Raw genomic sequence first — 11,292 nt, forward strand, 5'->3', positions numbered from 1 at the left:
TGGTCCTTTCAGAACACAGAGGTTCCTTGACAGTTGCTCCAGCGGCACTTGCTCCTCTGCAAATTCCACACATTTAATAGAATGACCAACTTCAACCCTGGATTTAACACTATACCCTACTACACCCTAAACATAACATAAAACCCTATTTCAACCCTAATCCGATATCTTAAGACCAAATAATGCCCGAAGAAATTGTTGCCAGAGCAAATGTCGTGTCACCAGAGACTTGTGTTAATCTTGACACCATTTGAAGCGTAAGTCCACTGTTTTGAATAGTTGACTCATCAATACAAAACAGTGGACTCATGAATAAAATAGCGTACTCAACCATGACAACAGGCATCAATTTGGCACACTGTGACAAAGCGCACATCGGTATTGGACTTTTTAAAAACTATATGCTGTAAATCATTTGTAAGTTATACAGGAAATCTGCATAAACCATGGGTTCAACCGATGGTTTTCAAAACCACCTGTGGGCCAATAGGTTCTCATTTCACCATCTTCCTTAGATGTGAACATACCGCAGGTTGGGTTGAATCAGAGAGTTTCTGTTTCTGTTTGTGGTAACTCACGTAAGAACTCGGCAGGACAGCATTTTGCTGGTAAACGCCAAGCTGGTATAAAACCAATTACCTATGAAACATTTTACGTCTAGTGTTTCATGGAGCACCTTGTTACTGACTGTCACTGAGAAAATTTGCTCTGAGCCAAACAGATACAAGGATTTCAGTGGCTTATATCAATGAAAATCACTCTCTAATTATTGTTTCATGGAATGTTCCCCTGTACGCACATGCAATTTATCAATTTGTGAGTTGGTTTTATTTTGCAGAGGGGTCAGTTTGATCCATTTTGACTGATGGTATGAAATCATTTTGAGCAATGAATACCATATAAGTACATATAGGTGTTGTTTTGTAAACTTATATCCATAGGTTAATATGACCTGTTCACATGAGCAATAAATCAACTTGTGAGGTGATTATGGGTATAGTTTTGTTCATTTTGATTGATGGTATAAAAGATCATGTAGCTTTAGCCATGAACACCATATAGTTCACCATTAGTTATGAACACATCATATGTCACTTTGGCACGTTCACATGAGCAATTAATAAACTTTTGAGGTGATAAGCGGATAACTGATCCATTTTTTTATTGATAATATGAAAGAACTTTTAGCCATGAATACCATAGACCCTATTGTTCACCATTAGATATGAGCACATTGTATGGTACATGTAGTTTGGCATGATCACACTATAAATTCTTTGAACTTGGAAGTTAGGGGTTATATAATAGTTTTTTTTTCTTTTTGATTAAATTGTATGAAAGTAGCTTTAAATGTGAATAACATTGAGATAACCTCACATGTAGATATGAAGACATCATATATCGGTTTGACCTATTCATACCAGAAATTGTTCAACTTGCGAGTGGATTAGGGGTTAATTTTACCTTCTTGACAAAATAAATAAAAGAAACCAGCTTTAAACATGAATACCATAGTACAAAAAACTCTTAGATATAAACACACTGTATCAATTTGAACTGTTCACACATGCAATTAATATCAACTTGTGAGTTGATCTCATTTTGCAGAGGGGTTCAATTCGTTTTTCTTGCTGGTATGAAGCCTCTCTTGCTATGAATACCATGTAGATCATCGTAGCCGCAGGGGTGGAAGTAAAGCCAGTCTGTGTGATAGCAAGTCCAAATCCAGCTGCTTTTAAACGGTCAGTTCACTGACCATACAGCTGTCACAGTCTTACTATATAGTAGCTGGATGACCGATGATATGTTTTCCCAGGTGTGTGCATCTCAGCTGGATTAAAGATAAATTCCAGTTCTGGTAACGATCTCAAAATGTCTTTTTACAGAATCTAATAAAATGACCACCCAAGTGTCTGTTTGTATGAATAAAAATATGTGCCAAAGGATTCTGGAAGGAATTGTGTAATTGCTGAGAAATAAGCAAAATAAGCGCGGATTCGGTCACTTCCGTAAGTTCTTTATTCCAGCAATAATAATAATACACTGTCCCACATGTGCCTATCTTTGTTGGCGATCTTCAGTGTGATCGCATTTCAGCTTAGATTTTATGATTTCACAAAGTTCAGTGAATGTAACTGTACCAGATGTAGATCCACGATGATATAGTCATACTTAACCTTGGTTTTACAGACTTTCTCAAGAAATTAGTGTTTTCCTGCAACTACTATCATTTAGCTTTAAAGGGTGATCACGGCTGTCTTTCTTTCTTTTTTAAAAATAGAAGTGGGTTGGCTCAGTTGGTAGAGCATCCGTCTCACAACCGGGAGGTTGGAGGTTCAAACCCTGGCCGCGTCAGACCAAAAGACTTTAAAAGATGGGAGTTGCCGCTACCGTGTTTAGCGTTCAACGATTAAAGGGATAGACCCTCGTCAATCTGGCACTGCACAGTGGCTGCTGGGCCTTAGATCACTTGGGCAAAGCAAATTTCGGAGTATTTCATTTCATGTCTATTTCAAACAATAAAATAGGGATATGGATATGGATTTTTATATTTGTATAGATAGCATATTGGAGGAACATAACATTTATGAGGTTTTATCAAATTTGCTCTTGTCACAAGGGGAGCATTTCACGGATGGGTTTTGTCAGTGATTTTCACTTACTAATTTGCTCTCAGACAATCAGATGCAATGATTTCAGTAGCCTGTAACAGTTGTCAGTCAGTATTGTAGACTGTGTAAACCAGTGCTTATATCAGCTGTCCATCTTTAGAAATTAATCATTATTTTCATTTTTGTCTGGATGGGTTAATGAATGGACCCTTTTTTAACTCTCTTTTCTTCATCATCAGCCTCTTTGCTTTAATAGACACCTATATTTTTTATTAAAAAAACAAGTCCACACATTGGTTTTCATAATGCATATAACAATTTTCATTTATTTGATGTATGGTAAAACAGCAATGTGGATAAAAGGCCTTGCTGAAGGGCATAAGTGCCGTGCCAGGAATCGAATCCCCGATCCTCGGACCTCTAAACAAGCGCCCTAGACCACCCGGCCACGGCACCTCCACCTATATTGGTTCTTTTTTATTCAGAGATGGGACCAGATTGGCTTGTGACTCTATCAAATTCTCTCCTTTTTTCACTGATTTTCTTGATTTCTGGAGATTTCTTTCCAACTTATTCTTTTTCTTCCCCCCTCCAAATCAGTCAACTTACTAGGGTAACAAGTAATTAATTGAAAAATCAAAGGGCTGTTGTTTCACATTTGGGCAATTGATGAATTGTAGGTGCTATTTAGTCCAATTGAAGGGCTGCTTTTTGCCTAACAAGCTGTTGTGCTTGAAATGATAATATTCTGCAGTTTGTAGAAAAGTAATTTTCTATGATAATGTTCTTTGATATTCTTATTGGCAGATCTTGGGGCGATTCTAGAAAAGTTTGTCACAACAATAAAATAAATAAATAAGCAAAACTTTTTTATTTTAAATCCAATTTTGATGAATTTTTCAGCGCTATCCTTCTGTGATTTTTCTCTATTGATTCAAATCAACATTTTTTCTGGGGTGGACTTGACCTTTAATAATATCAACATCTTTTCATTTCATATGTAAGGATGCACTACAGAGGATCAAATCTTATAGTGTCATTGGAATCATGATAAATGATGCATGTCGATATTTCATGTGCTACTATAGTTCAGATGTTACTCTAACCTTTACCAATGTTTATGAGGATAATTTATTGCCAGCATCGCTATGTGGATAAAAATGTTTTTCATTGAAGTGCAAGAATGAATAGTATCTTTGTAGTGATGGAATTGTGACTCAAATGTGAAATAGGAGATATACGTGTTATCATCATTTTCAGTATTCAAAACTGAACTAAGTTTTCTCGGAAGAACTATTAAAGTACATCAAGTCTTCAATATTAAACTACTAGTCAAATATTCCAGTTAATAATGTATTGAATAGGACATCATGGCTGACACTTTGGTCACCCATAGTTAAATGCTAGTGAGCATTTCATGTACATGTACATGTAGCATATTGTCAGTGATCGACACTGTCATTCAATTAATTCATTTCATGCTTATTTCACAAGCTGATTAAAAAAGGCTTTTTAAAAACAACATAAATACAGTATAAACAGTTCAAGTAAAGCAGCTCATCAGAGAATATGTAGATATTCCATAATGCATTTAGGTTTAAATAAAATACATGTTAACTAGTCATTACAGTGAAAAGGAAAAATAAAATGTGTTCTAAAAATAATGAAAGGTTTTCATTGGTGACTTTGCTCTTATCCAATGAGATGCAAGGAGATGTTTTGGATCATCACTTTATTGTAGTACACTATGATCGTAAATATTTTTTTTTTCATTTTGGTACTATTTTTGTACTTAATGTAATTATAATGGTATGTTTAATGAAAGGTTGCCCTACTTGCATCAGTCATGTGACCATGCATGTCTTGGGATCTCTTTTGTGTAGCCTTGTTCAATGTATGAAATCTGTATTGTTATTTTTACGCTGTTCCTTTACTGATTTTCATAAAATAAAGTGATGATCCAAACAACATAACCTACCAAACTCATTGCATCTCATTGAATAAGGGCAAAATTGCCAGTAAAAATCACTATTTTATTCACAAAATGCTGTTCAGATTGAAATTGACATCTTGGTGAACCCTAAGTTTAATAATGATGCCACATATTTCATATTCCTGGAATCTCACTAGAGATGCGGCTCTTTTTGGACAAATATATGGACTTGTAGATTGCAGAGTCACTTGTGTAAAAGGACTTAACTATTCATGAGGCAATCCATGCCCTACTCTGCAAGCCCAGTTTACTGGACAACCAGACGTGTAGAAGAAGTGGCATTGCTTGTGTTGTGGCTATTTAAGGCTTGTTCATATGTGAGGTGGAATGGTCTACTATATCACTCACAGTAAGATACATTTTAATCACACATATTGTTTGAATTTTGATGAAGGTGGATACTATTAAACAACAAATAAGGTTCAGTTTCTAATGTTTATGACTTTAAAATTGAACATTTATGTTTGATTTTTAAAAGCATTTGTTTAAATTCTCTTCAAAGTTTAAATGTACAACTAAGTTCATATAGTAAATGGGGTGGGAGGTGGGGGTTTTTCATAAATAGTTCAGTTTGACTTTGAGTAATTTTAAAATGCAAACGTGCACAATCTAAGGGGAATGCACCCCTGTCTGTACCCCTTATTAGTAATACTTGAAAGAGTTTAAGGGGAACACACCCTTGTTTGTACCCTATAAAATAACTCTTGAAAGAGTTTAAAGGAAACAAGCCCCTCCACCCCATAGTGACTCTTGACAGAGTTTAAGGGGAACATGCCTTTTTTGTACTCCCCTTAATAACTCTTGACAGAGTTTAAGGAGGGACATGTTCCTTTCTGTGTCCCCCCCCCCTTTACAGTAACTCTTGAAAGAGTTTAAGGGGAACACCCCACCCCTTTCTGTGCCCCTACCTTATAACTCTTGAAAGAGTTTAAGGGGCACGTGCCCCTGTCTGTACCCCTTGGCTGTACCCATAGTATGGGAGTGATGGACATCCCCCTATGTTGATGACTCCAGAGTCACTGACCCATTTACCATTCCAGTCCCTCTCTCTCTCTCTCTCTCCTCCCAAAACAATCAGTCCAAATCGAGTTAGAGAAAATCAGACCTTCTCTGCAGAAAAGGGTCGTAGGGGAGGAATATTGGAAAGGATGGATATAAGCATGTGATCAGTTGGAGACTATAAACTTCAGCTTGGATGTGGGAGAGATTGAAAATTGTACAAACATATGGGGGGAATGAGCAGGAGGGGAAGGGGACCCGGTGCCCGTTGCAGAAAGAGTTGCGTTTAAACGCAAGTCAATCGCAAGTCCCAAATGCGCGCTGTTGATTGGTTGACAATCAAGTTGCGCATGATTTTAAGAGTTGCGATTGATTGCAACTCTTTCTGCAACAGGCCCCAGGATAAATATAAAACCTCTGTATAAAACAGTGATAAGAGAAGATGCCAGGGGAAAAATTGATGATGTGTGAGAGCTGATTGGAGACAGATTACTTTGAATTCTGTGAGTGGTTAATAGAATTGAAAATTGCAGGATGGAGGAGGAGGTGGAGGAGGAGGAGGAGAAGGAGGAGGAGGAGAAGAAAAAGAAGAAGAAGAAGAAGAAGTAGAAGGAGAAGAAGAAGGGGAGAATATGGAATGAAGGAAGAGCAGGAATAGGTGCTGGAAGAAGTGAATGGAGTAGGAATATGGTAATGGAATAGAGAGAGAGAAGAGAGGATTTGAAAAGATTTAAGAGTGAAATTATGAGACATAGAGTCAAGAAGAAAAGCAGTGATTTCAATAAAAAAAAGTGACTAGAGCTAGAAATAGAATCAAACTCATATGCCTCAAGGTATATCAAGGTACAAACATGATCAAATATGAATAAAGTTTATATGTGGCTGGTCAAAGAATTTGAAATAATGAACTACATATATACATCCTAATCGATAAAAACAAGTACCAATGCCTTTCTTGCACTTATACTGACTTTGACCTGTCATGGTGTTAACCAGTGGACTTTTCTCATGCACCCACACAAACTAGAGACAGTTTTAAGTGTACAGAATGAAGTTGGAAACTTGAAATATCATGCAGCTTATTTCAACTAAGACCCATACCATTGGAGTACGCGGACAGGGTCGTTCTACCAGTCCAGGGGCGTAGTTTTCCCCCGACAGGAATCTTATGTTGGATTAACAAATCGCTCTATCTGTGATTCGTGTGTGACATTATACTATCCAGTGTGCAGTATTGGATGGACCTTTCTCCAGTCTCTCTTTCTTCTTTCTTGTGTATCAATCTCTTTTTATTGTGGTTCTCAAATTTTTGCTTTTGAGGTGTCTCAAGGATTCTTTATATCACCAGGTTTACTCCAGCTTATGTTAATTAGTTCATTTGAAAGGCATCTTTAATAGTTTGATCAAATGATTAAACGGTATGCCACCATAATATTTACAAGACCTTGTCATGTCTAATACATCAGCTCATAGCCTGAGATCATCACACCAGCTTCTTCCAAAGACCCAAAACATAAGTATTTTTATTTTGTTTACAAACAATATGATAAGAAGCTGGGTCAGTGCAAGATTGTTTTGTGTCAGATGCCGTTACATTAAAAATATGACAAAAGTAAGCTGAAAGATGTAAGGCCAAGCATTTATAGTCCTATATTTCAATTACCATAGCTCTATCTTCATATCTTATGATGATTTCATTTTATGAAAAATAGGTATTTTCCACCGACTATTGTTAAAAGCTACTGAAATCCATGCATCTGATTGGCTGAGAGCTAGTTTGTCACTAAAAAGTCAAGAAGTTGTTTCATGAAACTTCCTACAATCTTCTGTTATGTTGCCAATTTGAGGTTGTGACCATAATTGCTACTACCTTTCTGGCCTGGGTGACATGCGATTCCCAAGCATGCTTTTGTCAACAGTAACCCTAGCAAGCCGCTCAGATGACCAGCAAACAAGCGTTAGGCAGCTGGTTCCAGAATTGACTTTGGATTTGTTTGAGCTTTCCTTCGGAGTCATGCAATGCAAGTTCCCTTTCTCTCGTCCTTACAAAAATGTTAATAAAGGAATACAAAGGAAGCGTATCCTCAGAGATATGTGCCCCGAAGCGGCGCACTTTTCGAAGGACTTTTTATTTTCCACTCTCCGTTTGGTGCTCATATCTTGATTGGGCTTTGGTATTTTTGAAATCAAATTATGTTTCAATTATTTTTTCTGGCACCTCTGGCGGGGTATTCCAGGAGGTGCAAACATGTGCTTCTTACCCTGCCTGCCTCAAGCATGTCTCTCCTTCCTTCGAAAACAAGTCCAGTAGTCCCGTTGTTTTTTTTTTCTTTCTGTAGGCCAACTGAAGAACATATCTCTCCCTATCGCCGCCGTCGATAACTTCTCTGCAAAGGATTCATAAAATAATTTATGTATCTCTGACTGAGTTTATTTGTCTGGCTTGTGCTATATACAAAAATAATGAAACTCTACTCGAGCATACTTTCTGAGGAGACTCGGGGATGTATTTAGGCAAGCAGGGATGGCAAATGAATGTTAAATTCTTCTCTCTAGATGCTTTTAACATCATATCTCCGGGGCATCGCCAACTTCAGGGGTTCCTTACTGTTTGAATGCCGCCGAGAGCATATACAACATCAAAACTGCCACTGGAGTTCTGTCATCAGAAATGGAATGCAATTTCTATTTGAGGTCATGCAATTTATTTCTATATACTATACTATTATCTTGTTGGAACAGATCTGTTGACTTGTTTTTTGTGTTGGATCAATTGTTTTAAGTTGTTAATGAGACTTAGTGATTGAAAAAAATTCATCATAAGGTACTTTTCAAGTGTCCATCTATTCCTTGTTAACAGAAAAGACTTTATTTCTTGGGATCATATTTGCTGCCCTTTGTTGGATCCAAGCCTAAAGTGATGGCAGTATATTTATATTTTGTTTGGAGTTCATGATGAATGACTTCTGTTAGGTTGTTGAATGACATCTTCATGTATAAATGCCTATGAGGATCAATCGAGTAAACATACCGATATTGTCTTGCACTTGCTCCATGGTGATCACGACGACTATTCTCTAGGATAGACTTGTTATTACGTCAGAGAGTTACGACGAAAAGCATGTTCAGACAAGAGATATTTTGGAACGGTTAGCGTTTTATCTAATGTTTCTGTAACCTGAACTGCCCAAGGAAGTATTACATGGTGCAGCTTAACATTGTTGTGATGTTTAGACTCGTATGAACACATCGTATACATGTATGTGCAATAATTCTGTGCGAATAGCTGTAAGAAGTGAACTCTGGGCTTCACAGTACCCAGAATTCCATCACTAAGAAAACTTTGCTTGTGAAAAAAACCCAAAAATGTAAAGTTCTCCCAACATATCTCTGAAAAAGAAATGAAAGATGCGTAACTTTGAATGAAGGATCATTTCACCCACGCTAGAATAGACCCGCAGTGCTCCTGCTTTAGACAATCTTCTGCACCATGAACGACTGCCTACTGTTTATATTCTCACCATAGAGACACTGATTCAGCGATGTTAGAAGCGTGATGGACAAGTCCTCTATTCTCTCCTACTGGCGAATTATGACTGGAGTACAGATTAACAGGGCGGAATCCGATGGCCCGTTCCAAAAGGCCATAACAACCCCAGACAACAACAGTACCGTCACATTGGACTGATGGGATAAACTTATGGAATTGGAATACTGTATTTGAATACTCAATTCAGAGTTTCTCTGCGTTGAGTTAGTTGGGGTAAGAGGCTGCATGACTGGTGCCTAGCATGAAGAACTTGTTCTGCGGAATGGATCTGTACACTCTGAAGTCTAACTGTTGAACAGGATGTTTTGGAATATATCATCCACGATTGTCCTGTAAGCTAAAAGAAGGACAATATTGCGAGTAAAGTGAGGATTATGAGTGCACCATGTATTGGAGGATTTGTTTTGTACACTGTGACTAGCTGATGAACTCTCCCAAGAAGTACAGAGAACGGGATGTAAAGAATGCAATGCATTGTGGGTACTAGTTTCCCATCAAGGACAGTGGTGACAACCCATTAGTGGTATTAACCCATTGCCTTTTGGAGCCAGATGTAACCTGTGCAAAGACTGTAAGAATTGTTAAGTTTGGCAGTCAGTGGTTTAACTAGCTGCCCCATAGATGGTCTTTGAAGATGTGCATTTATCGGTGGATCATTTTTTTTTTGTTATAAATCCTGACAATAGTACATCCAACATGCCTGTCAACACTGTTAACAGTCTGTCAGTTTCATTGATCATTGTCCGGTGATAAGTGTGGAGTCTTTGAAATGTTGAATTCTTGACAGTACTCATTACCGGTACCCCATGCAGTAGCTGGATGTGTGCTACTATCGAGCAATGTTTGCAATAGTTGCCAATTTGCGAATAATTAAACTTGATAAAGTGCGATGACTGTGATGGGACGTGAGAAGTGAAACAAACCCGATGAGGCTTTTTGCAGTTGTTTGCCTTCGAAGTTTGATTGTTTAGGATGATGGGAATGGCTGTTCCCCAGGGAAAAGCCTAATTGATTTTAATTGATCCCGGTCTATCTTTGCACATCTCTTGTTAGCTCTCTCCCACTCTTTATTTTTTACCCCCTTTCTCTCTGTCTCTCTCTCTTATAACATCTCTCTTTTTCATGTTTCCTAGCTCCCCGCTTTCTTTAGTTCTCTCTCTTCCTCTCATTGTATTTCTCTTTTTTTCTTGGTCTCTCTATCTACCTCTGTTTCCTTTTCCATCTCACTCCTTTTCTGTCTCTATATTTTCGTTCTCTTTCTACCTTTTTTCTGTCTTTCTTATTCCCTTTCTCACTCTATCTCTCTCTTTCTCTCAATCATTCTTTTACCCGCTCTCTTCTCTCATTTGCGCTGAACAGGTCAGATTGTACAAAAGGATCATGATCGATAATTGCTTTCTCCTCTTATAGGGATATGTGAATCTGTTTACATTCCAGATTGTCAGTTGAATCCCTTCTTCTTTGAGACGTAACATCGCCTGCAAAGTATACGCACTACGGAATCATGAATCTGGACATCTATACCACAAAGTTCGCATTACTTTGTCATGAATCTGGACATCTTTTTATTTAGTGGCTGTATACAGCAAGACCAGTGCCACTTTTTCTCTCTCTCTCTCTCACACACAATCTATATGAACTACATAAATAGTTCATATACCTTGAAGATAGCAATGGATACAATCTATATACCTTGAAATAATATTAAAAAACTCACAGAGCATTTGCTTATCCATCCTCCAAACTGCAGAAACTCTGAATATCCCTCTCGATTTAAACATCCTCGAAATCATGGATTACTGAAGGAATTCTTCAGTTGTAACTATAGAAACTCTGAATGTCCTCTCAATTTTGAACATCTTTAAAATCATGGATTACTGACGGAATTGCACAATTGGAACTTCAGAAACTCTTAATATCCTCAATTTGAACACCTTTGAAATCATGGATAACTGAAGGAATTGCACAGTTGGGACTTAAGAAACTCTGAATATCTCACTTTGAACATCTTTGAAATCATGGATCATGGAATCATGGATAACTGAAGGAATTGCACCGTTGGGACTTCAGAAACTCTGAATATCTCAATTTGAACATCTTTGAATTAATGGATTACTGAAGGAATTGCCCAGTTGGGA

This window comes from Lytechinus variegatus, chromosome 4, assembly GCF_018143015.1.
Source record: "Lytechinus variegatus isolate NC3 chromosome 4, Lvar_3.0, whole genome shotgun sequence".
Classification (NCBI taxonomy): Eukaryota; Metazoa; Echinodermata; class Echinoidea; order Temnopleuroida; family Toxopneustidae; genus Lytechinus; species Lytechinus variegatus.